The sequence below is a fragment of the Corvus brachyrhynchos genome, unplaced genomic scaffold (assembly GCF_000691975.1).
Source record: "Corvus brachyrhynchos isolate BGI_N302 unplaced genomic scaffold, ASM69197v1 scaffold100, whole genome shotgun sequence".
Lineage (NCBI taxonomy): Eukaryota > Metazoa > Chordata > Aves > Passeriformes > Corvidae > Corvus > Corvus brachyrhynchos.
In genome coordinates, this window is record NW_008236230.1 from 1,609,925 (window position 1) to 1,622,502 (window position 12,578).

At 41.9% G+C, this 12,578-nt stretch overlaps 1 protein-coding gene across 1 annotated transcript in view; it reads left to right on the forward strand.

The window, feature by feature from the left end:
• The window catches only part of F13A1 (coagulation factor XIII A chain), a 191,889-nt gene that overhangs the window by 58,192 nt on the left and 121,119 nt on the right, over positions 1-12,578 (forward strand). Inside the window, exon 3 of the mRNA XM_017746922.1 lies at positions 12,440-12,530. The gene's annotated coding sequence lies outside the window, so the exon portion shown is untranslated. The remainder of the gene's footprint in view (positions 1-12,439; positions 12,531-12,578) is intronic.

Consider the following 12,578-nt stretch of genomic DNA (forward strand, 5'->3'; position numbering starts at 1 on the left):
TGTAGGGAATGAATCCATGTGAGAGGAACCCATCTGCAGTCCTTGGGTAGCTCCCTGTAAGATTCATGCAAATTAGTGCATACGCGGTCATATTATACATCCTGTTCTAATCAACTTTCCTGCTTTTTCCTTTCTGTGTTGTGCTTAAAGTTTCAGGGATATTTGCTATTTGTATCTGTGCTGGCCCTACTTTTAACCAGAAAAGCAATAGAAAATTAGGTTATCTTTTGCAACTGATCTGCTGGAAAAGATATGCTTGATAATGAGCAGGTAAACCCTCTAATTCTACTGAGTGACCGTAGGCCTCTATTAATGGTGTCACGTGCAGAGAGCTGTGTTTTAGAGCCAGCAGTGTCCATGACAAGCAGCTTTTTCCATGTTGACACTGCAAGTAACAATTGAAAAAGTTTGGAGACCTCGTCTTTGCCTATAAATACTCCAAATGAATCTTTCTTGGCCTCTTCTAAGGTCTTGTAACTTAAACTGTGTGGCAAAATCCAGCCACTGAGGATTTATGAAGCTTGGGTAATGACAATTTATTGACCTCTGTGTTCTTGCTCATTTACAAAGAGAGTCAGCTGAAGGAAAGGCATTCATACTTTATAACTCTGCCTTGAACAATGACATTTTTATTCCTCAAGAATTGTTTTTCTTTTTAATTTAGAGGCAAAACACAATTTCCCTTAATTTGACACATAACAGAAGATTGGCCTGAGATGCTTTGAATTTCTTTTCTAATAAATGCAAATTTCACTGTCCAATCTTACTTTCTAGTAACTGCAAGATTAAAATTGAAAAACAGATTGTTCAAGAGGAATAAAAGTAATTTCTGAGGTGTCATAATTGCATTTTTTTTCCTGCAATAAAATAGATATTTTTGACTGCTCCTTCACAAATCATCCTAATTTCAGCTGATGCTCTGCTATGACAAATACACCAACAAAATTATAGAAACTGTTATGATGATATCAGAAATAATTAAACATGGACACTTAAAAGTTTGTGTCCTAAACCATACAGTACTGCAACACTACCAGCTCTGGCAAGAGCAAATGCCAGCAATGCTACTCTGCCACCAAACACGTACAGGTTTGTTGGCTGTCTCAGTCTTGCTAGGATATATAGTGGCTGAATTTTGCCTGCTTTCCCTTAATAGAAAGCACTAATTTTGGTCTTTATTCTCTCTCCAGCTGTCAGGTCCCTGAAACTTATGAAAATATAATTATCTGTGATACTCCTGTCCTTCTTTCAAATTTGGTTAAAATTAGCTAAGGAGAAAATTCACTAAAGGGAGTCGGCAGACTGGAATCAGGCCAAAAATACATCAGCCATCGTGTCAGTTGCGTGTTCCATGGGTAGCTGCTAATTTAGTACTGCATTTCTCCCAGAACAGCCTTTGGAGATAGCTACTCTGGTGTCCAGGAGTTGTGATCCTTTGGTGCCTGTATCAGTAAAGAGCTACTTGGAAATGCTTGGGTCTGTCCCCTCCCAGCACCACTTAGTACTGAGTGTTGCTGTATGCTCTCAGAGGGGGCTTGGCAGCCTGAGGATTTTGTGCTCCCTGTGGATTTGGGAGCACACCAGACATCTGTACAGAAGGCAGTGGGGCTGCCCCTACAGGCTTGTGTGTGGGGGCTGGTAAAAGCAGCAACGAGGCTGTAACAGCATGGGACTCCTCTCTGGAGAACGACCTTGGCCCTCAGTGAGTAGCAACCTCTGTGCAGCTTCGTGTTGCTGTGTTGTTATGGGCACAAAACTTTAGATCAGAGTTATAGTAGTAAGTGTTCCTCTTCCATGGGCATTTTTGACTGGGCAAGACACAGTCCATCTGTTCTGTTTTGAGCCTGTGTAGAGTAAGGTGCATTCAAGTGTGTCGTAGGTGCTGTATCCAAGCTACAACACCTATTTGTGTGTGGCACTGTCACCTCTATAGCACAGTGTCTTCTACAGGCTCTGCCGAAGGGCTGATTTTCATTGGGTAGGGTGGGGGTAACAGGTCTCAGGCCCTACTGCTGCAGAAGACCCATATGCCTGGATTTAACTTTGTGCCTGGGAGCATTTCTGTTGAAATTTGTAGGCATATTCATCTAGGCACATTTAAGCTACATGGGTTGTCCTGGTTGGGGCCTTTCTGCAAGGTGTATTTAATATGCTAAGTCTGCAAGGGTAGAACAACCACTATTCTACTTGTGTAAAGGAGACAGTAGTGTGACACCTGGCTTTTCAAGGTGCCCTGCAGTGTTGAAGACTAAAAAAAGTATTTCTCCTTTGCACAGTGCAATTTGGTGAAGAGATTTCAGAGAGACCCCTAAACTAGTTAGCTGTAAGTATGGCAAGCAATATAGCTGCATTAGCACAGAGCTCAGCTAGGTAAATTAGCATTGTGCAGCATAGACATATCCTAAACTTCTGATATGGTTTCCTCAGTGACTCTTTTTCAAACCACGGCTTGAAAATAAAATATGATTTTTTTTTTACCCCTCCAATACACTGTGCTAGGAAATCTTGCATACATTTTTCTTTTTTATTATCTTACTATTTTCTCTTTTAAAGTAAACTCTAACCTGACTATCTCATTTTATCTCTTTTTTTTTTTTTTTTTTTTTTTTTTTTTTTTTGCTTTTATTGGTGGCATCCTCTCATTCATCTGAGCCTGGATCCCCTGTAACCAAAAGCTGTTTCAGCTAGGGCACAGAAGATACTGCCTCTGTATTATAAGAAGTACTATTTCAGTTCTCTCATGACTTCATGATAGAAGGCTAGACATGATAGGAAAAGGAATAGAGATCTAACATTATTATGTCCCTACATAAATCTACATGGTCCTGATCACACTATCTCAAATAGGATGCAGTAGGACTGGAAAATGCTCAGTAGGAAAGGGCAAGGATGATAGATATTGTGGCTTGTATAGCATGAGAGTAAGTCATATTCTCCAGTCTGTGGAAAAAGTAACTGTGGGGAGACAGTGGAGGGCTGCCATGGAAGTCTGCTGTGAACAGCATGGAGAAGGCAGGTAAGGAACTGCTAAGGGCTGCTACAATGTAAGAATATGTGGGGAAATTCCCTGAGGGAACCCCTTTGGAGGTCTTCAAGGAAGAAGTCTCCTCTCAGTGATTGATAAGTAGTGGAACTTGCTGCCACATTGTATGGGAGAGTCCAAATATTTAAGAGGCATTAAAATAAGGACATTGATTACTTTGATGGTAGTTCATCAATGATTAAGGGAAATCAGGAAGGTGAAGATGTGTTATTCCTCTCAAAGCAAGAATAACAGTTTATTATCTTTTGTGCTTCTAGGAGTGGTTGTGGCATCACTGGATGACCCGCTAGGTTATTATAGGTACTAAGATGACTCTACCTGTGACTGTAAATCTACCATACTACACAGTGTAAATTCTTTGAAGATCAAGGGAGAAAGACCCAAACCACTACCGGCTGAGGTGCATTTTATCACAAAGGAAGAGTATCATTATAACTCTACCTGTTTGAAAAGACTGAGAAAATGGAAACTGCCCAGGGTAGGCATCTGTGGGGTATGCCCAGCCCCTGCCCTGGAGGGATCTGTGCTGAGATAAGAGATTTCACAATCACCCAGCAGGACCTCCTGGAAAGGCAACCACTTTGGTCGCGGTGAGAAAAGACAGACCCACAATCCTTTAGGAGACCCTATCCAGATCCTTTGTAACCCATTGGCCTTTTCTGATCCCCTGTATCCCTATAAAAGCAAGCTCTCTGGGCCCCTGCAGGGAGAGAGTTCTCGTCCGTGGCTCCCCCCTTCGCCAGAGGGGACCCATAATAAAGCTGCCTTCGTGCGGAACCAGCCACACGGGCCTTCTCGTCTCTCTCTCTGATCTGGTTTGGCCTGGAGGCTGCCCCGCAGAGCTGAGCTGGAATCACGAGCTGATAATAACCAAAGAGCTGACAGCTTCTGCAAGGGCTCCTCTGCGCAGCTGAGGGAAGACACTGGGCCTCGGGAAGGCGATTCCTTTCGGGACCATCTCCCCGGACCGGTCACCTCTTCCTGGGTCACAGCCTCGGACCCCACCACCAGCTGTAATAGGCATCAACCCAGGTAGGTTGATGCCTACCCTGGCACGCTTCCCCTGCATTCTTTAGGTCAGGTGCTTTGGGAATTCCTGAGATTGAAGTTACACAAGTGTTGCTCTACTTGATCAAGTACAGTGGCTATTTTAGAGCCCTGTAAATTGGAAATAAGGGCAGGGAAAAAATGAGATACAGCCAAGATAGTAAGAATATATATGAGGCCTCAGTTCTGCAACTATTTAAATATCCTGTATAAGTTTCACTTTCAAGAAACATACTAAGGAAAAGGTGGTTTTGCAAGGAGACTCTTGGTTCAGTAGAGAATAAACTTCCTTTAATATTTGCTGAGGTCTTATATAGCTAACTTCTCTTAACAGGTTGTAGCTTTCCATGGCATTTGTTTGATGTCTGCATGGTGATTTTTCTTCCTCCTGGCTCCACTATCCCAAGAATTTGATGAATGAATGGAATGAAGTCCTGGATCATTGGCATTTTTCCATCCTCCAAAGTGATATGATACAAAAATTTAAGCTTATATGGATTTTGGAGTTGGTTGGATGTTTGGGGGAGTAAATACGAAGTTTCTGGGTTCAGATTACTTCTGCCCATCTGGAGGTTCATTCTGGGTCAGCAGGATTACCAGAAACTGCTGCACAGGCAGAGTAATGCAGGTCTAGATACGCTGGATCTAGTGTTCGCTAAGATATTGTGATTGGTCTCTGATCTTGGTTATGTGAGATAAGTCAAAAACACAGTATGATATTTTTGCCAAAAGAGTTTGTTCTGTCTGTGCCTTTATACCTGGCAGAGAGGCAGTAATTCCAAGGCACAAATCAGAAACTCCCCCACACAGCCCTTGATTGCTTCTTTTTCAACTCACCATGCAATTGCCATATGTGAATCTAGCAAGTGACACTTCCTAATCTAAAGCACTATCACTTTACTAAAAGTACAAGCTTAAATAAACTGCATGGTTGGGCAAATTGAATCAATACCAAGTCTAGAAAGTGAAGAAGTATGGACTTCTAATAGGACAAGTGCTCCCTGTTGATACTGGTGGCAAAATGTCAAGAAGTTTGATGTCACAAAAACCTGTGTTCCTGTGTACACATGAAATAAAACCTAGTGAATGCAGGGTATACTGAAACTCTGCTACAGTGGCCAAGTTGTCCCCATCCTGCTCTGTTTTCCTCATCTGCCTGTTCTTCTACTGACATCATCAACAAATACATCAGGGCAACACAACAGCTACTCACATCTCACCCTTCACTTAGTTTATCTTTTCCAATATTTAAAGACCTATATTTTGCAAATATTCTGAGCTTTCCAGAAATATGTATACAACCCATAGAGGTTGTTTGCAGAGAGTAGAGGAGAAAAAAGTGAGGCAATCTGGGAAATGTCTATCTTAGTCTCCTCCATGTTGAAACAAAAGTGCTTCCTTAGAAAAGATCCAGAGCCAGCACATGCAGGCACTGCAGGAGTAAGATGGATTTGAGTCTGGATCTCCAAAGCACTGACAGGTAAATTACAAAGGGCAAGATCTTCATTACTAGTGATTTAGGAGGCATGAAGAGATGCAGCTTGATTTGTGGATCTCAAGTGGAGTTTTCAAGGCTGACAATGAAACAAAAGTGCTTCCTTAGAAAAGATCCAGTCTGACACAGGGTCATGAGAGCAAATTACATTTGGAAGCTATAGTGCCATTTTTCTAGTTAATTGTAAGAACAGTGAATAGTGTGGAATTTTGTTTGCAGATACTTTTTGACTTTTCTTCTTCTGTGCTTTTCTCCTGCCATCCCCATTCCAAAAAATTCAAGTCTTTCTTTGGGGATTTAAGTATTTAACTACTTAATATTGTAATTTGAAGTAACAAGACAGTTTGGTGACATTTTACAAGACAAAAGCCATTTTGTCTCTCATAACTACACAACTGTTAAAATCCCCATATGACTAATCTCTAATTCCCAGCAGTCTACTGCAAATAAAATCATACTTTGAACTGTGCTACTTTAGTATACCAAATAAAGCTCCCGACTTCCAGATCAGCTCAGAGTTTGGTTAGCCTAAAACCGTGGTGATGTTTATACAGATCACAGAGTGTATTAAACAAAACTCTCCCCATAAACATTTGTGGGAGATTATATTAATCTCAACAGTCTATGAAATCTCCTTAAAAATGCAGGGTGCTGGCCTCCTGAAATGGTATTTAGGAAAATTAAGTCACAAAAGTGTATCCCAAGTCCTCCACAACTGAAGGACTATTCTGAAAAAAATATTCCTTTTCCTATGCTGATTTTCAGCCCCATCCTTTCAAACTTGCATGCAAAAGGCCCTTTGGGAAACAGCTTGCTTGGATACAGATTCCCAGGCCCAGAAGATCTCTCTTACTCATATTCCTTTCCAACTGGCTGCTCACAGGTGGTATTAGGGGTTGTATGATATTTGCACTCTTTCACTGTTTCTCCATTAGCTTTCAAAGTAATGGGATAATTTTTGAGTTGGAAGCAAGTGAAAAAATGGCAAGATTCAAACCTGTGTGTTTATAAGAAAAAGACAGTCTGTGCCTATTGTTAATGCCATCCAATCCCCGGGTTGGCAAGAGGCTACTTCTGGGTTTCCTGGGAGTTCAAATCATTGAAATGTAGCTCTTCTGCCTGGCACAGGAGCTGTCTTCTGTGAGGGAGAGAAAAGTGTGGCTACTGTATGCCTGTATGCTTTCAGAGGGGCAGGCAGCACCTTGGGTGAAAGGTATGGCAGCGCTGGGGTCCTCCAGGTCCTTGGATGCAGAGAGGTTTGGGGACAGATCTAGGCTTTCAGACATGGAGGTGTTTGAGGATGAGGTCCTGGCTGAGGGAGGCCAATCAAGCAATAGGAGATTGGTACATGATCAATGAAGATTTCACTGTATGGCTAGATCTGGAAGTCTGATCCTTTCCTTTACCCAGCTTTTAAAGAAGGGCAGAGGTACAATGGTGTTGTATTCTAGATCTGTAATACATACTGTGTTTTCAAAAATGGCTTATATCTTTGCTAGCAGATGTGTCTCACTTAAGCTGCAGTTTCAACACTTTGTTAAAGAACTTGAGTGTTACCCATTACTGTGCTGAGGAAGCTTCCAACATGCAGTCAGATGACACAACATTAGGCCATGCCTGTTTCTCTTCACTTAGCAAATACTGTGACTTAGAGGGTGACCTGTGGCACTGTGGATTTTCATAGTATTTTTACTGTGAAACACACAAAAGGAGATTTCAGAAGTGCTGTGTGGTGTACAGTCTGTGTGATTGCCATCAGCGATTTGTTCCTAGTATCTGACTTGGGAAAGGGAAATGCAAATGAAACATTTGTCTCCTTGGAAAAAAGGCTCTGAACTACTTGAATTGGAGGGACAGGCAGAGGCTGCTTTGCAGATCAGAGCTGTCCTCTACACATGCAGCGGAGAGCAGAATATGCCTTTGCACCTCTTAACTTGGTACAAATTTGCAGTGCTTGCTCACCAGCTGGTCACATGAGGTGGTGACTCCTGCCCCTCCCCAGGTGGGAGACCCTGAATAAAATTAATTGATGATGGTAAACTTGGCATCTTTCAGCAAAGAAGCTAAAACACTGGCTCTAAGTATGACTCCCCCCTGCTGTGGTCCCTTTTCATCGGGCTGGCACAGAGGGGACACACAGCACTGCCCACTGTGCCACAGCTGCTCCAGCCTGCAGCAACATGCTGTTTCAAGGTTGTCAGTCCAGCAGCTGTCATGATCCCTGCATGGATGCAGACTTTTAAAAGGAGCTGCAAAATGTCAGGGATTTTATTTGTGTGACCTGCCCCCACTGGGCAGACCAGAGTTGATGCACAGCACAGGAATGTGGGTAAGATTATGGAAATAAGCACACAGACACACGAGAACTTCTGCTTTGTTTCATTATGACAGGGGATTCATTTCTGATGGCTATGCACATGCCTGCATGCAGTGGGCTTCCACCTCCTTCTGACACAAAAGGCCTCCTGACCTGCCCAGGGTAACAGCACAGTTTTCATTCCCTCCTCTACTCTGGCCTGCTGTTTTGTTGTAAGCATCCCACCTGGTTACAGTGCTCAGCTGAAATCGCATTGTTCTTTGGGAGCTGTGTCACCACCACTGTTCTGTAGATGAGCAAGGCAGGTAGCAGGACCACAGCCTGGTGCTTATTACACCGGGAGAATAGCACCTCTTGTCCCATCAGATGTAAAATTCTTAGGAATCATTTTTGCCATGACACCATTCTCCCACAGAACAGATCCCACCATCAAGGTAACTGCAGTGAAATGCTGAGCAAATTGAGATGCACCCACAGAAAGAAAGCAAAAACTTGAAGGCTGAAGTGACATAAGCATTTTGATTCTAGTTCTCCGCCTTTTCAGGTTTTTACTTTGTCACTCACATATTTTTCTGAGACCATCTATGCTGCCAGTGAAAATCTAACTTGATCCTTTTTTTGGAAGTAAATACAGCCTATTTTGAGCAACACTGGTCAAATGTTTCTAGTTAGAAGTGGAAAGGAAAAGGAAAACTTCTCTTTGTTTTATAAAACAAGTTTTGCTGTCCCCTGCCCTTTGGCTTTCTAGTAGCTAAAACGACTTAGAGCAGGAATAAATCATTTGGCATAAATATATTCTTGGAAGAATACTACCCTGAGGTTTCCCCAGGTCTGAAGTTAGTTTTATGTAGTAGAGTTTTACTATGTGCACATCTGGTGTGTTTTGTGAGCCATCAAGACTTAGGTCTGTGTGCACATTTCCACTTCTTAGACTCAAAGAAGACAATCAGCATTTTGTCCCTCAGAAGCTTCTGGCTTCTAGTTTCATTGCAATTGATATTTAGGAACCATGTGTATTGTTTATTTACCTCATGCCATTGCTGCAAAAGATGCAACTCATCCCCTGCACCTTCATGGGTTGCTCACGCGAAGTGACAGTTCTGCTCTTACCTGCTGTTTTCCCTGCTCCTGAGGGCAGGGATCTCTCACCCCACTGCTGCCTCTTGTCCCTCCAAAAACCAGGCACTGCCTTTGCCTAGTCCAGACTCTTTGCTCTAGACTGTGTAAAAAGTTCGTGCAGCTAACAAATAAAAAAATTATTTTGATTATATAGCATGGATTTCTGGAATCGTGTTATTTCGCATGATCTTCATGTGTCTGTTTTTAAAAAGTAAGATTATGATGTTGGTGATCACATAGAAGAGTTTGAGAGGCAAAAATCATCAACATCAAAAATCTGATGACAAACAAATATCCTTAGAATTCATAATTGTTAAAAAAACTGTTTTATTTTTACAACAGTCTGATGAGAAATAGAGTCATTAATTCTGAATGCTGATAGCTGCGGAGCACTGGTGAGAAGGCTGGGTATGCACTTCAATGAACCATGGCTGAGTTTCATACTGATAAGAGGATCTTGAAATGTCAAGAAAAGCAGCTGCACATTTGGGTTTTACTGTAGAAACCACTGTGAATACAATATTGCTGCTAGCAAGAATTTTTCTTGCTTCTTTCCAGTCCCGTGAGATACTTTTCTCTCTCACAGAAGATACTAGACGAGTTCTATAAACTATGAACACCTGCGACCTTGCAGAGCTTTGCTTATGGTACAGTAGAAAAATATTTTGACAATGAATGTTTTAGGATTTTAGCCAATCACCCCAAGGGGTGGCAGATCCTTTGACCAATTAGACTATGAAGAAAAAAGTCTACAAAAGAGTTTGTAAAATAATTAAATAAATCAATCTTGCTGCACAATTCCTGCCTGTTGGATCTCTCTTCTCCTCCCTACCACCGTGGGATACCGTAACAAACCCCTGCCATTGCATATTGAGAAGCTTTTCAGGTAATGAAGTGTGTGGGACATTCTTCATGGTATCTAGCCAAACATGTAAAATACTGTATGAAAGAGGAAGGTAAAGATAGATAAAGACTGAGAAGTTGTTAGTCTTGTATCTACAATTCCTAGACCCGCTAAAAGGTAGGTGGGAGATTTTGGACCTTTTGTTCTGGCCTGTGACTAGGCATATGCCTAAACATGTCTCAGTTTCTTTTGAGGATAGCTTTTTAAAATTATTTTTACAGTTCATACATGCTTTTACCTGATTCTTTGCAAACACATGGGGCCTCAGAGATGTAAACTAAATATAAACTAAAGCACCTTCAAGTTCTTTGTGTTTTGCATCATTTTTTTCCTTTGAAATAACAACGTAAAATACCACAAGAAAATTCCATCTTGCGAAGTCTGCTTTAACTCACGTGCTGTTTCTTAACTCATTTGGTGAAGAACTACTGCAAAGGATCTGATCACACCAAAGTGTGTTTTCCAGCAGTGTTCATGCAAAGGATCCCGAGCAGAGTTGTGTGCGCCTGATTTTCTGTGCCAAGATTAACAGTGTGGAATAGCAGGCACTCCAGAGTAAAAGATTATTTTTGCATTTTTCCCACATTATCCCACATGACTGAAATGTAGACAGTCATACTTTTGAACATGTTGAGAGCCAATAGATGTTTTAACTGAGAGGTTTCAGGTAAGTGCTATTAGAAGCAGTAACCTACCTGGGTGTGAATGCAGGGCTTGAGGTACACAGGTGCACACAAAGCAATTTATCCTAAATTTTAGGACACATTTTGTAGTATGGATGTAATATGGAGAACACGTTATTCAAATTGATGCACTTAATACTATCTTTATCCTGCTCTCTGGACTAAGGTCTCTACTGAGAGCCTCCAAAATCTTCCAGCATGTGAAGACTAGGTTAAGCATGCAGCTTAACCTAGAGGGAGATTCACTGTAGTAGGTCTGGCAGAATAAAAGCAGGAAAGAGAGGTTTTTTTAAGATTGGGTGCTCCTAAGAAGTGCTGAGTGTTATATAGATGTTATCTCCTACCTAAGTTCCCAGGCAGAAGGCTGAGCATGTGGTATTTTTTGCAATCTGTTCCTCTGCTCAAGAATGGTCTTGGCAGAGATGCCATATGCACAGCATTGTATTAAAAGTAGGTTTGATTATTTCCCATGGTAATAGTAAAGCAGTAGATGTGGCAGTAGGTAGAGAAACATTATAATGAGTGCAAATGGAAGCTCATTTCAGGGGTTGTTCACATTCCACTGCTTCTGCTGCTGTAAGAAAGGTGGCTGGAAGATAACACCCACAGTGCAGCAGCCTGACAGCTACCTTTCTGCATTAACTTAGACTGCAATAAAGCACAGCCTTTTTGAAACAAAGTTCAAGTAGCCAGAGCCTCTCTGTGGAAATTAATTTCCTCTGGAAGCTAGTTCCACGTAACTCATCACCTACTTCACTGAACATTAGTCAGCCCTGTCGCTGGTGACAGAAGTGCTTGACAGAGCTGCTGGAAAGTGGGTCAGGTGGTGGATGAAACATAGCCTGCTTCCCTGGGCTGCTTTTGGTGTGGACCTCCTGAGACTGCAGTAAATAATAAATACCTGCAGGCCACCGAGGGCACTTTGAGTGCTGCTGCATAGCTTGTCTTTGGTCCATGAGAGGAGGAAACCATACAATGATATAAATCCATGTAGCAGGTATGCAGGAAGAAACTTTTGGCTACCCATCTCTGTCTCTGACCTGCTATTGTGATGATTTCTTTTCCTGACTATGGGGAGCATATACTGTTGGATGATGCAATTTCTACCCTCATAGGCCTGCTTTCCAGATTGGATAGCTGAGGACTTCATTGGTGTGGTGGTAGCAGCTGTTTGTTGTCAATGCCTCACCAGTGGCACTGGTAAGAGGAGGCCTGGGGCACTGCTCCTGGGCAAACACCCAGCTGTGCCTCCTTACAGGGGGAGATTTTTGGCTGAGAGCAGTGTTGACTGACACAACAGCCATTTCATGTCTTCCCCATAGGAAAAGGCTGTGGGCCACGTAGAAGTTAATGTCTTTTAGAAGTCTTTACGAGAAGTGCAAAGCTGTGCTGTTTCATGCTTTTTAAAAGTCACGTCTTTTATTTGAAAAGGAACCTGCAAAGAACTAAAACAGAATGAAGTTTGTGATCTATTTTTGTGCTGTATAATGGTCTATTCCTTTCTCTTCCTTTTCCCTCTCTCCTTTCCTTTCTCTTTTCTATTCCTCCCTAGAAAGGTTAGGGGTTTTCCTAGTTACTGTTTGACAGCTTGTTATCCAGACTGTAAACACTGAATTTCAGTACTTCCAATCACTGGAAGAATTAAGGCACTGAATCACTAACAAGGCATTACTTTGTTCCAAATGTTTGTTTGTGATTGATGGTAAACAGATTTAAAAAAAGACAAAAAAAGGATTAAAATATCCTCTTTACTAAAATACTCACCCTGCAATTTTCTTCCACAAAAATGTTTGAACGACTCTATTCATACACATTTCTCGTTTTCTGTCAGAGTACTCCAAAGAATTTTTACCCTTCCTTCATCACCACTCTGCTTGGATGCCTTCGTAGTGATGGGAGACAACATCTGTGTGATTCCAAAGGTGAAGTTCCATGTCTTGTCTGAGTCTTACAAACAACTTGTATCTACT